This window comes from Canis aureus, chromosome 5, assembly GCF_053574225.1.
Source record: "Canis aureus isolate CA01 chromosome 5, VMU_Caureus_v.1.0, whole genome shotgun sequence".
Lineage (NCBI taxonomy): Eukaryota > Metazoa > Chordata > Mammalia > Carnivora > Canidae > Canis > Canis aureus.
In genome coordinates this window covers 47,455,490-47,471,741 of record NC_135615.1, presented here as the reverse complement: position 1 = coordinate 47,471,741, position 16,252 = coordinate 47,455,490, and the positions used below count along the sequence as shown (strand labels likewise).

At 34.7% G+C, this 16,252-nt stretch overlaps 1 protein-coding gene across 11 annotated transcripts in view; it reads left to right on the top strand.

Moving 5' to 3' along the window:
- PDE4D (phosphodiesterase 4D) overlaps positions 1-16,252 on the top strand; it is a 1,385,565-nt gene that overhangs the window by 547,013 nt on the left and 822,300 nt on the right. The gene's annotated exons all lie outside the window — the stretch shown is intronic.

Sequence of the window (16,252 nt, the reverse complement as noted above, 5' to 3'; positions counted from 1 at the left end):
CCCAGGCCCACTAAGCCAGGAATCCCCTGCCTCACAAAACATGCACACCAATAAGGTTTCAGGAGATGCTGGCAAAGTAGAGCCATCATCATCTAACCTTAGAGGTGGGCAGGCAGTGATGGACTATAGGTCCAAGCCATATATCTGGATGATGGGTAATTGTAAACTGTAAATCAATTGGGTGTGCAGAAACAGGAAAACCTGGGGCTTGGATTGTTTGTCCAACTGTAATTGACAGTGGGTTGGATTTATAAAAAAATATTAATAGTGTTCAAATGTATGTCTTTCGCCTCACCCCCCCCTTCCTTCCTTTTTCCCTTGCTCTCTCTCTCTCCCTCCCTCTTTTACGCTCCCTCCCCACTCCTCTGTCTTATCGCTTTCTTTTTTATGAGCATGTCTCTCTGTGTGTTGTGTACACTGTGGTCAAAGGAAATGGAGCCGAATAGAATGTCCCAACCTTGATATGCCCACATGTTCCTCCCATCCTTTGCTTTCCTCACACCCTTAGGTACTGGACATTTTTCATGGTGATGTCCTTATACTTGTTAGAAAGAATGAAAATTGTGGTTAATAATCATTCAGATCAGTTGAAATTTTGAAGATTGGCATGATTTGCAAATATTCATAAATTAATATGCAAGTTTCATTTTTTATATCTCAGACTGCTAAAACCCACATGCTGTGATACTCTTTGTTTGAAGAGGTGAATGTCCTCCACTTGGGTAGAACACTATGGATGTGGATTCCCAGTGGTGGAATAAAGGCAAGCATGGCACTTTGTATATTTAAGCTATTAAAACTTGTGAGACTGAGGTTTTAACAAATATTAAATAAGAACAAGAGTTCTAGATTAATCTGTGGGTTGCTTCACTTTGTAGAATCTCTTAATTAAATTCATTTTTTAATAAAATAGAACATGACTGAGAGGGTGGAGAGGGAAAATAAGCTAATTGGAGTAGAGGTATTGCATCATTGATTTGAATTTCTTTTTTGCTGTGCTCTCTACACTGATTAATTGTTCTATTTGAAATTTATTAACTGAATGGTTCACAGAAATCTAAAGATATATGTTATTTATATATAGCTTCCACTGTAGCTCATCTAATAAATCATTGTTATTCTGTTTGAGAATTATTGGTCTGAAAATTCTTTACATCACTTATGTGTTTCCCTAAACACTCATGCATTGCATGTCAAGCTTTTCCTTAATAGAATTGCTTTTGTAAATAAATGTGTTTTTCAAGAAGAGCATGGATATTACTTTCATTCTTTAAGGAGAATGATAGGAATGCTTTAAAATTATCAAAAAAATCACATTTATTAACTTATTTGAACTCATTAATAATACTGAAATGATATTATCTCCATTTTATAGATAAGAACATTGAGCTCTAGAGGATATGAGTAACATGTTCAGTAATACATTGTCTGTGAGCACCAGAGCTAAGACTGAAACCCAGGTCTCCTGCCTCAGCAAAGACAGTGGGTGCTCCAAAAATAAAAGTGCGCAGAACCTGGTCGTATTGACAGCATCAAGAAATATATAAAATCAAACATGAAGTTTTTATCGATTGATACCACAAGACATAAAGTCCAACTAAACAAAAAACGAGATATGGTTTAAATCCTTTAAAGAAAAAAAAACCATAGGCTCTGGAAGCAGTGAGAAATTTTAACTCTTATTTGTAACTTTTGAAATTCTGGCTGTTACACTGGTGTTATCATAATAGAGGTAAATCAATGTATTTGTTGACTTTGTACACTGCATACAATACAATAATAAATATGAAAAAATGTTCAGAGAAATACAGCTAATCAGAGAACTTCATATTGTTTTTGGTGGGTTTCTAAAAGGGAAGAGAAATGTGAGACGTGCAGAGTATGTGTGTGTTCATGTACATGTGCCGTCATTCAAATGGAGGGCTTTGGTTGTTTGTCAAGTTAATATCTCTAAAAAAGACTTATTGATGGATGGATGAATGATTCCCTATGGACTACTGAAAATCATATGTCCTTTAAAAGGCTATTTTTAGCAGATATACTAGTATTTCCAGATGTTATTGTCTTGACTGAAATTTTGAAAACTATAGTATGTGAAGCAATGGGAAAGAGGTGTACTTGGGTTAATGAGGAAATTTGTAAAATTGGAAAGAGGCAATCCTCACACATTTTGTGGTTAGTTCTTTTGATTCCATGGAAACCATAGATAGGTTAAATAAATTTTGTGTTAAGTTATATCTAAGAAGGTAGATTCAATTTTTGATCTTAACTTAAACATAGCTTGAAATAATGAGATTATGAGGAATGGGTCTCTACGTTACCAAGAAAACCAAATAGGATATTTAAAAACCCTTATGTAAAAATATAAATCAAATTAATCACTTTAACGATTGATAGATAAATGCATAAGAAATCGTGATGTATATAAATATAATGGAGTGTTATTCAGCCATAAAAAAGAACGAAATCTTGCTATTTGTGACATGTATAGACCTCGAGGGCATTATAAGTGAAATAAGTCAGAGAAAGACAAATACCATGTTATCTCTCTTATATTTGGAATCTAAAACAAAACAAACAACAAAACAAAAACTAAGATCACAGATGCAAAAAACAGGTGGTGGTTGTCAGAGGTGATGTTAGGATGAGAGAAATTGGTGAGCTGTTGTTTTGTTTTTGGTTTAAATAAATTGAAAAAACAAAGTTGGAAATTCAAATAATATAGATGATTCCTTGGCTATTATGAAAACATTCTACATGATATAGATATAAATATGAAAAAGGTGACATTTGATTTAATTATTTTAGAAGAAAAATAAACATCATAATTGTATTCAATATAAATCCATGCATAATATATTTACTTGACAGTGGCCTTTAAAATGCATTAACATATATTAAATAAAAGGAAATATTAATAATTATAATTATATTGCAGTATTGAAATATTAAAAAATCAGATTTTTGCTTCTGTATTCTGAATTATGAAACATATTTTTCCATTGTTTCTATTAATTTTGTTAACGTTTTTTAGCGTATTTTTTCTTCATTAAAAAATGAAGTTCATCATGCACAATTTTAGTTTCATATCACCAAAATAACTGACTGAAAACTTGGTTTTTAAACTGACTACATCAGTGAATCGAAGACTTTGGATTTTAGGAAACAGTAATTTTTTAAACATCAAATGACCAACATAAAGTTGCCATCTTTAAATTTTAATAAGTGAACACATTAAGTTTATTTAATCAACAAAAATGTATGGTAAAATTCCTATCTTTCTCATTTCCTAATATTACCAAAACAGTGTTAGATTTAAAAATTGACAGGAAAGACCAATGCAGAAAAGAAACTTTTTTCACTTTCTAAATTGGATATATTCACACACACACACACACACACACACACATAATGAATTGGTCACTAATTTCTATTTGCAAACTTTAATGTGAGTTTGGAAGAATATCTTGGAGAAGGTTCTTAAACATCACATAGAATAATAATCTAAAAAGACTAAACCCTGTTGGCAAGTTTGGGTAGTTATTCAAAGCCCTCAAGTCTAAACATGAGTAAAATTTTGTCCCTCTCACAGCTTATTATCCAATCTACATGTTTAAAAATATACAATATGTGAGTCTGTAACTTCAATGCTGCTAGTCCTGGCTCATAGCAGGAATGTTGCTAAGGGATTATACCAAATAGCACTGTATTATATTTCAAAAGATGTTGTGGTTATTTTTACCCTGAGGAACATTTTTCTACATTTAAAAATGGGAAATCTAATTTTTTCCCAAAGAAGAGGGCATTTCACATTATTTTTTAAAATTCATCAGCTAAATTGACTCCTATATACACTCATACCACCAACACTATGGTCTTTATCATGACACCATCTTGGAGATTAGATGAAAAATAAGGTATGCTTTGTCTTCTGGATAAGCATTATAGTTTGACTCTTCAGAATACTAGCCTAGTTTATCTTCCTCACAGAAAGTCTTCCAATTCATCCTCTTCTGTGAACCCCATGAAATCACCACACTCAGCTTCTTGACATGTGCTGAACTCTCTGTGTCTTTTAGCACATCTTTCTTTTTGAACCTGTTTCCTCTTTCTAGACTGCCTTCCCTCCCTTCCTTATCTATTTGGAAAACGCATACATATCTTTTCAAACTTCTCTCATATGTTACTACTTGTGTATATGGTCTTACAAGCAGAGGAATATTTTTCTCTTCAGAGCTTTCACATTGCATTTTATTTATGTCTCTAGCAGTTACCAATTGCGATTTTATATCTGTCTCCCCCATTAAATACATTAGGATCTTGTACAGTGTGTGGTTTACATAAGTCCTCAATAAATGATGAACCTTTAAATGTGGAAATAATAATAATAATAATGAAACCTTGCATCTTCCGTTAGTGCTTACTCAGACAAGATGTATCTGGTTTCCTTAATAATCTGTGTGAAATAAACAGAGCTAGTGATATTTTGCTCTTTTTATAGGTAATCAAAGGGAACTCTCAGAGAAATAGACACATATACCCATTTAAAGAAAAGCTTAGACTTGAACCTTAAAACTGCTAGAATGGTCATCTTTTCATCACATTATTAGATAAATATGGGATGGTATTTGATGAGAGGAGGCCCATCATTTGACTAAAACTATAAAGACAGAAATTGTAATGATTATGAGGAGAGATAGTAGTCATTTCAATCCAGATTGTAAGAAAACATCAGAATGAAAATTTGATGAAATAAGGTCTCCTTTTTTATTTATAGAGAGTCTTATACAGAATTAATTCTTAACTGTGGGTTAAGAGGAGCCATTAGGTTTGGGATAGGTGCACATTTTGGGAAGAACATTCATCAGATTCTCAACAAGTCCTTGATCTGCAAAATTTAAGACACTGTGTTCTAAAGTGAACTAAGTTGTTGACTGATTCACTAAGGGAACAACTATGAGAACATTGTATACCAGTCAAGTGATATTCTCATTGGACTGACTGAAAGTAAGTAATTTGAAATGAGATCTTAGAAAAATGCAACACTCTAGACAGAAAAGGTCACAGGCTTATGTAAAAATAACATGTCCTCAATGAAGTTTTGAGGAATTAGTTGACTTAAAAATTTACTTAAAAATATGTATCAGAATAGTAAAGAACATTTAGAAAAAAAGAAAATGAAAAAAGATGTTTTTGTCTATAAGATAGCAGAACTGGGGCTTCTGGGTGGCTCAATCAGTTAAGCATCCAATTCTTGATTTCAGCTCAGATCATGATCTCTGGGTTGGGAAAACAAGTCCCACATTGGGCTCCATACTCAGTATGGAGCCTACTTCAGATTCTCTCTTTCCCTTCGCCCCTCCCCCTGTTTTTGTGATAAATAAATAAGTTAATTCTTTTCAAAAGTCAGAATATATATAGTCTTTTAATTCAAACAGTGTGATATTAATTTAGGAACAAACCAATTGTTCTGTGAAACTGAATAAAAGGTCAGAATTTGAGACCCAATTCAAGATGTACAAAGGACAGCATTCCAATTCAATGAATCTAGGATAAATTATTTAAATTTGGTGTTATTATTTTATTGAAATAAAAAGGATCCTTACTTCACACCATAATAAAAAGCACTTAAAGTCAATACTAAAAATATTTTTTTTCTTTCTTTTTTTTTTTAATACTAAAAATATTAAAAACTTAAAAGTGGGCAAAAGACAGAGGAAGTTCAAAAAGGAAAAAAGATTAATAACAATAAACATTTGAAAAGATTCTCTATTTTGCAAACAGACAAAAATAAAGTGTTATTTAATTTTTCATCTATTATTTTAGAAAAGGTAAAAAAAATAATTCAAAAGAATTAGAGAAGGTGTGGTGAAGTAGGCAGTTTCTTCTACACATTTTTTTGTGATAGAGTAAATTAGGAAAATCTAATGGTGTGTAATCAAATAATGTATGACAAAATTTTAAATGGGAGTGCTTTTGACCCATTAATTCTATGCTTAGGAATTTAGCCTAAGAATATAATTGAACAAGTGAGCAAAGAAGTACTATGTTGCAAAATTTTGTATGATAGCAAACATGTGGAAGGCACCCAAATATCCTTCAATAGAAAACTGTTGAAATCAGTTAGGTCATTATCTGTAACAAAGGACTACTAGATAAAGAATGAGAGATGTACATGTACTGAAATGCAATTACAAACCCTACAAGTTGTTAAGGGGAAAAATTGTTTTGAGACTGGATCACAGAACATGTACTATTTACTTACGTGTATTCATGCATACTTATATTTACACGTATGAAGTTATGTTTGTGTATGTATATGCCTATATATATAGATATGTGTGTATACATATTATGGTGTGAGTATTTGTGTGTTTAAAATCCTCTCTAGAGGGGCAGCCCTGGGTGGCTCAGTGGTTTAGTGCTGCCTTCAGCCCAGGGCGTGATCCTGGAGACCGGGGATCAAGTCCCACGTCGGGCTCCCTGTGTGGAGCCTGCTTCTCCCTCTGCCTGTATCTCTGTCTCTGTGTGTCTCTCATGAATAAATAAATAAAATCCTAAAAAAAAATTCTCTCTAGAAAGGGAACGGCACTAACCAGTTATATGTGTAAGAAGAGAGGATTTTTTTTAAAGATTTTATTTATTTATTCATGAGAGACAGAGAGAGAGAGAGAGGGAGAAAGAGAGAGAGAGAGAGGCAGAGACACAGGCAGAGGGAGAAGCAGGCTCCATGCAAGGAGCCCGATGTGGGACTCGATCCCGAGACTCCAGGATGACACCCTGGGCTGAAGGCAGGCGCTAAACTGCTGAGCCACCCAGGGATCCCTAAAGAGAGGATTTTTAAGATAGGTCTTTGATATTCTGTTTTATGGTTTTTTTTTTTTTTTTTACTTATTTCCTTTGAAATGAGCATCTGTTGCTTTTATAATAAGAAGAAATCATTTATTTTCCTCTATTTTAAAAAACTAATATTTTCCACTTAAGTTTACATATTTTATTTATATCACTTTTCTTTCCTCCCTCAAAAGCAAAGGTTTGTGCCACAAAACAATTTAGTACAGTAAGGTAAAATGAGGATGTCAAAGAAAAGAGAACATAACAACATGAAGATAGTATGAAATATCGAAGGAAAAAACATTCCACTGATTTCTGAGTAATTGCTAGAAATGAGTCACAGAATTGGCTTGAGCTTCCTATCAGCTAATCCAAGGAAGAAAACACTATCAGTTCAAGATTCGTAGTATTAGAGGTTTAAAAAAAAAAAATGAGCGCAGACAATGCATTGCTCTTTAACCCTGAGAATTGAAAGAAATGTTTCCCCATGTTTTCCTGTAAAATGGATACTGTGTGATATGTTGCATAAGTTTTCAATAACTAGCCTACACCGTATAAAGTATGAAATAAGTATGAATGTTTATTGTAATCATGGCTGTTTCTTGTAAAACTGCATATTGATATCTTGTTGTCAAAGTACAGTTTATTGAAAGTCTAGGGGCATGAAATCCCCAGTTAGCATTCTTAACAGTGCTTTCTGTTCAGTACCAAATGCTGTTAAGTGCTCGATTAAAAGTAGCTGCATCTCCAACTTCAGAAATTCCTCCAGACTCTATCTCCTATATGCTTTTTGACCTGGTTGATTCCTATAATTGCAACCCTCAATTAAGTCCAACTTGACTAATGCCAAGGTTGGCTCAGAATTCTGGGACACTCCAACTCAAACTGGGTCCTCCTTATTTGTGACATGAAAATGGGGACACTGGAATAAAAAAATTCAATCTTGGTACTTAGCTCTCTGATTTCCTAGCATAATCACCTAGTTTTCTAGATTTTCATAGAATACCCACTGCTAGTTGAATGCTCCAAGATAAGCTAGTTACAAAATATAGCCTTGGTAAAAAAAAAAAGGATGGCCCACTTAAATATAGATCAGTTAAATGTTAGAAATTATGTAGTATCCAAATTGAGGTTGCAGTTTTAGACTAATTTATTTGCAGGACTTTTCTCTGAAACTATTTTCCTATTGTTATTACTCATCTGGAAGCAAGTTAAAATCATTGGAATGCAAAATGTAAGTTTGAAGTCCTCCATACACATTCTTGTTTTACCACCACTCAGAATCATTCTTGCCACCTGAGGTCTTTCAGTTGTATTGAGGATCAGGTTCCAAGAGGACTCAAATGACCATTAACCAGAGGTCTCTACTAAAATCATAGAGCTCATCGTGGAGATTTCTCCTACAAACATTCAAGAAAGATCACCAAACATAGGGAAATACTCTATGTTGTTCTCATCAGAATTTTTGAGAAATAATAAGGAGTATGAGAATGATCAGTAGGGGTGCACCCGGGTGGCTCAGTGGTTGAGCATTTGCCAATGGCTCAGGTCATGATCCTGAGGTCCTGGGATCAAGACCTACATCAGGCTCCCTGCAGGGAGCCTGCTTCTCCCTCTGCCTGTGTTTCTGCCTCTCTCTGTGTGTCTCTCATGAATAAATAAATAAAATCTTTAACAAAAAAATAATGATCATTATGTAGAATATGAGTCTAAGAAACTCATATTAATAATTCAGAAGCTGCTATATACATTAACTGAAATATCCAATAAGTCAACAGATCCACAGTTTGTGGGAAATGGAAAATTCTTGAGGGTTTTAGTAGATTAGGCTGCTCTTTGAGTCTACCTATGTGTCTTCCCAAACCAGGGGTTCTGTATATATGGATTCCTCTGCCCTAGATGCCCTCTCCTCACCACTCATTAGCTTTAATAGCGTGTATTCATACTTGAGATAGTAACTCAGACATTGCCTTTTCAGTTAAGACTTCTTGGTTATTCCAAACATGTCATAATACCTTATATGTCTTTTTTGTCACTTTTATTGTATTTTAAAATTACATGTTTGTTTTTGAATCATGGTAATCTCTTCTATCAAACTATAACCCCCAGTGAAAGCAAGGACCCTGGCAGTTTTGTTCACATCTACAGTACTTGCTTAGTATTTGCACTTAAAGATTTATTATATAGGGGCACCTGTGTGGCTCAATTGGTTAAGTGTATGACTCTTGGTTTCGGCTCAAGTCATGATCTGAGGGTCCTGAGATCAAGCCCCACAGTGGGCTCTGCACTCAGCAGGAATCTGCTTGAGATTCTCTGCCTATCTCTTAGCCCCTCCCCTGCTCACATGCATGTTCTCTTTCTCTCAAATAAATAAAATCTTTTAAAATTTTTATTAAATAAATAAATGAACCTTAAGAGTTAATAAGGTTGTCAAATTTGTAAAGCTAGGAATCCAGTATTAAAGGAGAGCAGAAACAGTTCCAATGCAGAGTGTCTTCAACATATACTTCATTTAGTTAGAGTCAAATTACTATTTTTTTATTTGATGTAAAAGATGCTTGAGTGTTAGTTTTTTCTTTTTTTTTAAGATTTTATTTATTTGAGAGAGAGACCAAGAGTACACACTGCATGACCTGAGCCGAAGGCAGACACGTAACCTATTGAGTCATCCAGGTGCTCCAAATGTTAGTAGGTTTAAGTATCATTTCTGGAAAGAAGTTTGCAGGACAGGAAGTCCTAAGGAAGTAGCATCATGGACTGTCAAGATGATGATGTTTAGAAGAGTTATATTTAAGGGACTAGCAAAGAAAAATGAAAATGAAGGCATTAGATAGTAATTTAAATGCTATTTTGTGATTTGTTTTCATACTTATTTATTTAGCATTGATGCATTCTGCTTAAATTCATTATGTTTTTTTTTACTCCTGTTCCAGCAAATATAAAGTATTCATAATTACTTAGCATCTGGTAGTTCTTTGTGACAATGAAGCCCGGGAGTAAAAATAAGTAAATTTTTTGCCTGAGAATATAATAGCTATTTGAGAATGATCTAAGAACTTTAACAATTACAGGAGAAAGTAAGAGTATACACCATTATTCTGACAAAATGCCACTTTAATTTCATAAATGTTGTCCTTTTATATCATATGGTAATTTTATTTTGGAGTAGTAAGGCATGGAAGCTGTTAAACGAGTCATTATTTCTATTGACATGAAATAGTTTGTAAACCAAAGTCACAGAGGAGTGTAATGAAAATCATTAATAAGAAGTCACATAAACACATAATAATCATTATATTCCAAGACTTCAGAAAAAGTATCTACTTAGGGAAAACAATTTTTTTTAAAGATTTTATTTATTTATTCATGAGAGACACAGAGAGAGGCAGGCTCCATGCAGGGAGCTGGATGTGGGACTCAATCCCAAGACTACGGGATCACGCCCTGGGTCAAAGGCAGACACTCTACCGCTGAGCCACCCAGGCATCCTGGCAAAACAATTTTGTATTTGTTTTTAATGCAGCCTTAACATGGACCCTAGACTAAACGGCAGTACCATTTACTCTCTGGTGGAGTGCTATTCAATTTTCAATGAGTTCAAATATAACGATTATGTATTATTAATTAGACATAAATGGAAGGAAAAAATAGTATGCTTTATGGTGTATCATATATCAAAAGCACTTTTAAAAAACTGTATTTCCTTAGCTAGCTCTAAGATGTGACTATATATATGAGCAATTGAAGTAACTAGACCACTGACCTGGTTGATAAATGTTGCCAAGCAAATTTAATGTAATGTTTCCCTAGAGACTTTTTTAAACTGCTTTGAACAAATCATATTATTGAATTGACAAAACTGGATCAGATACTTCTTTGAATGTTTGTCACAACATCTGTTGGAATTCTTGAAAAATTTTAGAAATGTTCAAACCCCTAATGAAGCTCCTGAGGACATAGAGTCTATTGGCCCTCAACCAGTCAGTCCAGCAGCCTGTTTATTGTTTTGGATGCTGCTTGTGTCAAAGCATTTGCTTTAAATATTTGATGTAGTTAATTAATGAGTATTTTGAATCTTCTCTATTATAAAAATCTGCTTTTAAAAAATAAATGCAAACAAGTCACAAATGATAGAAGGCCAAAATGAAATATAGTAGTTGTCTCCTCAAATGATCACCACCAGTTTGCTTACCAGAATATGACTGTCATCTGATTTTTATTAAATAATATGACTTGTTAGGCAGATAGCTAAAGGCTAGGTATCTATCAGTATTTTCTAAGGCACCAGCCTGATCGTAGTTCAGTATACAGGAAGTTCAGGCTTGGGGGGGGTGAAGTTGGCCGGGAGGATGGGAGAAAAAGAAAACAAGGCTCTGATAGAGGTTTCTCAACTTTCCTCTAGAAGTTAGAGATAGATTTTCAGAGGGAAATTATATGTTTAGCTTTGAATTTTTTTTAAATTCATTCTGGCAGATATGTGGAGCATGGAGTGGGAAGAAATCGGAGGTGCGATTTAGGTGTTTATTGCATCAAACCAGATAAGGAATAAGTCATGATAGTCTGAAACTAAGGCATGGCAGTAAGAATGAAAAGTAAGGGATGAATTTAAGAGAAATTTTGTAAAAAAAAATTGATGTGATTTGACTGGCTTAGTGCTGTTAGTTCAAAGAATTGTTTTTCTGAAAGTATTTCTGAAAAATATAATTAACAGTTTGCATGTTTAAGGTAAATTTAAAATCTTACATTTTTGCTTTAGATGCAGTCATATAATTTTTAGCTTTTTCTTAGGTTGGCAAAAGGTTGAAATGTTAGTTAAAGTAGTTTTTAAAATACTTACCTGCAGATGAAATTTTCAGTGTTTTTGTTTTAGGTAGATCACTCATGCCATTATATTAAACATAACTACTATGTATGCTTTTTAATGATGAATATACATTGGTAAGTTCCAGACCACCACTAATTAATTGTGTTAATTCAGTTAAGTTGATTTTCTCAACTCATTTGAAAAAGATGAAAAATAAAACAATTCTTCCTCTTAGGAGACATCATAAAGCTAATGCACTTCTTTTTTTCCCAAGATCTTTCTTTCTCTCTCTCCCCCCACCCTTCTGTCTGTCTGTCTCTCTCTCATTTTTTAACTAGGAATGTGTTGGGATGCCTTGTTGGCTGAGTCAATTAAACATTGAACTCCTGATTTTGGCTTAGGTCATGATCTCGGGGCAATGAGATCCAGCCCCGTGTAGGGCTCCGTACTCAGTGTGGATTCCACTTGAGATTCTTTCTCTCCCTCTGCCCCTCCCACTTCTGTGTGTGCCCTCTCTCTCTCTTTCTCTCAAATCAATCAATCGATCAATCAATCTTTACTAATACTGTAGTACAACAATCTTTCCAGCTTTGGATTTCTAACAACAGTTATTGCTGTATCCATCCATTCCAGGAAATCCTTCAAACATTGTTTGTATGTTAACTGCAGAATTACTTTTTGCTTTGTCTTTAAAATCTTTTGAAAACTTGCCTATACTTTTTCTTATTTTTATTCAATCATATTTCTTTTTAATATCTACTGTGGGTTCTTGCCTCTGGTTAGGTCTGTTTGTATGGTCCACTAACTCACATGTTCATGTTTGATAACGCGTGTCACAAACAAACCAAACAGCAACAGTAGTAAAAACCCCTCACTCTTTTCTCTGCCCTGTTTGTTTTTCTGAAAGTTCATTTTATCTAGGAAATGAACTATTTTTCTATTCTTATAAAACATATATGAATAATTCCTTACCTTTCCATTTTCTTAGAATTTAGATAACTTTGTTACTTTATGGAGCTGTAAATATGGTATCAACAAAGAAATTTGTTTCCAGACTGTTTTTTGTTGTTATATGTTCACATATTTTCATTCTATGTGTGTATTTTTTAGTTTGGTGTATATTTTCATAGCACCATTAATATATAGAACAATTAGAATGCATTTATTTCCTTCTTGTTATTTTATATTTCTTATCCTAGCACTTAGTATTAGGTAATTACATAATTATTTTCCCTTTCCAAGATAAAAAGAACTCATACTTCTTTGTTTTTTTGTTTTTTTTTAAGATTTATTTTAGAGAGATAATTCAGGGAGGAAGGATGGTGGGCTGAGGGAGAGGAAGAGATAAAGGGAGAGAAGCAGACCCCCTAGTGGGTAGGAAGCCTGACACAGAGCTGGATTTCACTACCCTGAGACCATGACCTGAGCTGAAATCGAGTCAGACATTTAACCCCAATACTTCCTTCCAAGATAATAGTAAGAGCAGCTATGAATAAAGTTTAAAAGACTTTTTCATAATGTTTTAATGTATGCTATCCCAACTGACCATCATATAGAAGAGTTTTAAGCTGAAGAAAAACAGCATATTCTAAAAAAGTTTCTTTTGGTGGTATCATGAGAGAAGAAGGAGAAAAAGAAAGCAAGGTGAGGAACCCAGGTAAGATATTATGACAAAAATCCAGGAGGAAAGTATAAAAAGGCATTAACTAGAGCTGCAGAGGAAATGAGGATAATATTAATAGTCTAGGTTTGTCCATTCTTAGCAATCACCTGGAAGAAAGTTGGAGGATGAGAAATAAAGTAGAGAAATCCTAGGCTATGAACTTGGCCATATGGGTGGATAATGGTTCTACTAACCAGGTCAGATGAAGAAAGTTGATAAATGCAGTTTGATTTTGCCTGTGACATACGCATAGAAATGCCTAGTAGATAATTATCATCATCTCCTCAATGACAACCATTTATTGATTAATTCTTCTGGCCTGGTACTCCTGGGAGCTTTACAGAGATCACATATCATGCAATCCTTACAACAGTCCATGGCATAAATACTATTATCTCTATATGCAAACATGGAAATGATACTTAGCAAGGTTATAGAACTTGTAGATTCACCTACTCACAGCCAGAGTCCTCTGAGTCCAAGTTCAGGTTTTTTCAATACTTCACTTTTCAGAGGTTAGAAAAATGGGAGAATGGTATCAGTTGATTTGGGAGTTACTAGCAAACTATATTAGGCATTAATATATAGTGATGTCAATGGAGAAGAGGCTCAAGGATGGAAGCCAAGAGGACACCAGCATTTAAAGTACAAGTAGAAGAGGAGACAGTGATGGAACCTAAGGAGGAATCCTAGCCACACTTGTCTTTTTCAAGCAAAACACTGTTCCTCATTGTGTTTATTTGAAACATGAACTCTAGACAAAGGACAGTTTGTCATCTTGAATGCTTAAGAAAATGAGCCTTCTATCATGACTTGTGTATAAGATTACAAGATTGGGGATCCCTGGGTGGCGCAGCGGTTTGGCGCCTGCCTTTGGCCCAGGGCGCGATCCTGGAGACCCAGGATCGAGTCCCGCATCGGGCTCCCGGTGCATGGAGCCTGCTTCTCTCTGCCTGTGTCTCTGCCTCTCTCTCTCTCTCTCTCTCTCTCTCTCTGTGATTATAATAAATAAATAAATAAATAAATAAATAAATAAATAAACCAAGTTGGATTCCTTTTAAAAAAAAGATTACAAGATTTATGAACATTTATGAACATTTCATCAAATTATGTATGTAGGACCCTTAATCACTAATATATGGAAGGAGTTTATCAGACACCAAGAGCTTTCTGTATTACTAGGCAAGGGAGGATATTTGTAAATTTTTATATCCTGTGTTCTTATCAGATTAGACCTCAAATGCTGTCTCATAGAGGTGCTCTTTAAAGAATCTAATTACTTACTGGCCAAAGAAGGGAAAGAATCATACCTTCAGGTTAGAAAAATTAAAGTTGAAATTTATTCACTTTACTGTCAGAAAATGTGCTGTTTACTTTACATTAGTTCTATCTCTATAAGAAAGAGAGGAGGGGGTGCCAAGTCAGGTTGGCAAGTCCTGGGAATGATTGAAGGCAGAGGAGATAAACTGTGAAAGCTGACATAGTCAGGACAAGAATCCCATCCTGGCATCACTTTTGCTTTGTGTGAGAAAAGAGAGTAGTAGTGCTGGTTATTTTTTTACATAAAATATTACTTTGGATTTTCCAAACACTTTTACTTTTAAAAATAAATAAGAAATAATCAGTAGAGAAAGAAAAGAAAACAGTTGGGTCTATTCCCTTCCATAAATATTATTTCTCTTGGGTTGTAAATCTGTTATCCAGAGTCTTCCCAATCACGCATGTTAAATGAAGATTGTCTGCAGTAGGAACACCTTTTTGGAAACTGAGGTTCCCTTCCTGGTGCATGTTTACTTTCTTCAGTCTTTATATTTCAATTGTTCTTCAGGTGTTGGAAAGGAAGTGATATGATACAGTTTCCTGTGAAGCAATGGGAATAGATGTGTTTGTGCATAGAAAGTGGGATGCTGAGAGGTAGAGTGAGGGGCCTTATCTGGACCCCAGCATTTCACTGGCACCATCAGTTCTGAATCTCACTTCTCATACATGAAGTTGTAAACACAGGATCAAGGCTGTTTTGAATTAGATTACTTGACTTTTTGTATTTCAATAAATCTCTTTGACTTATTTAAGAACATTTGGTAGAATAAAAGTATTGGCATAAGTCACTATTTTTCAAAACTTACAACTAAGACTTTGATGGGACACCTGGGTGGCTCAGTGGTTGAGCATATGCCTTTGGCTCAGGACATGATCCTGGAATCCCAGGATCAAGTCCCACATCGGGCTTCCTGCATGGAGCCTGCTTCTGCCTCTGCCTATGTCACTGCCTCTCTCTCTCTCTCTCTCTCTCTCTCATGAATGGATAATATCTTAAAAAAAAAAAGAAAGAAAGAAAGAAAGACTGTTAAAGCCAAGCTTCTTGACTATACCAATACGTTTTTCTGCTATGTACTTTTATTAGTTTGGTATGTATATACATTTTTATATATATGAATACATATATGCATGTGTGTGTGTATCTTCAAACCAGTATTTTATTTTTTTAAATTTTTTTTAAAGATTTTATTTATTTATTCATAGAGACATACACAGAGAGAGAGGCAGAGACACAGGCAGAGGGAGAAGCAGGCTCCATGCAGGGAGCCCGACGTGGAACTCGATCCAGGGTCTCCAGGATCACGCCCTGGGCTGCAAGCGGCGCTAAACCACTGCGCCACTGGGGCTGCCCTCAAACCAGAATTTTAAAGCTAATTCTTATCTTTTATTCTTGGTAAGGGTAAACCATCTTTATATGTAAAGGCTGTCACGTATTGCCACTTTCACATGGTTTAACATAAGAGAACTTCATGCCCTTTTAGGCCTTGGAGAAGAGAACCATCTTTGAATTTTCTCTTTCCAGATTGTTGGCTCAATCCAGGCTTCAGCATAGTTGGAGTGGCAGATCCCACTCCTGCATCTGGTGAGCTGTGCAGTTAGTAGCTCTGACACTTTTCTACACAGCTCCAACA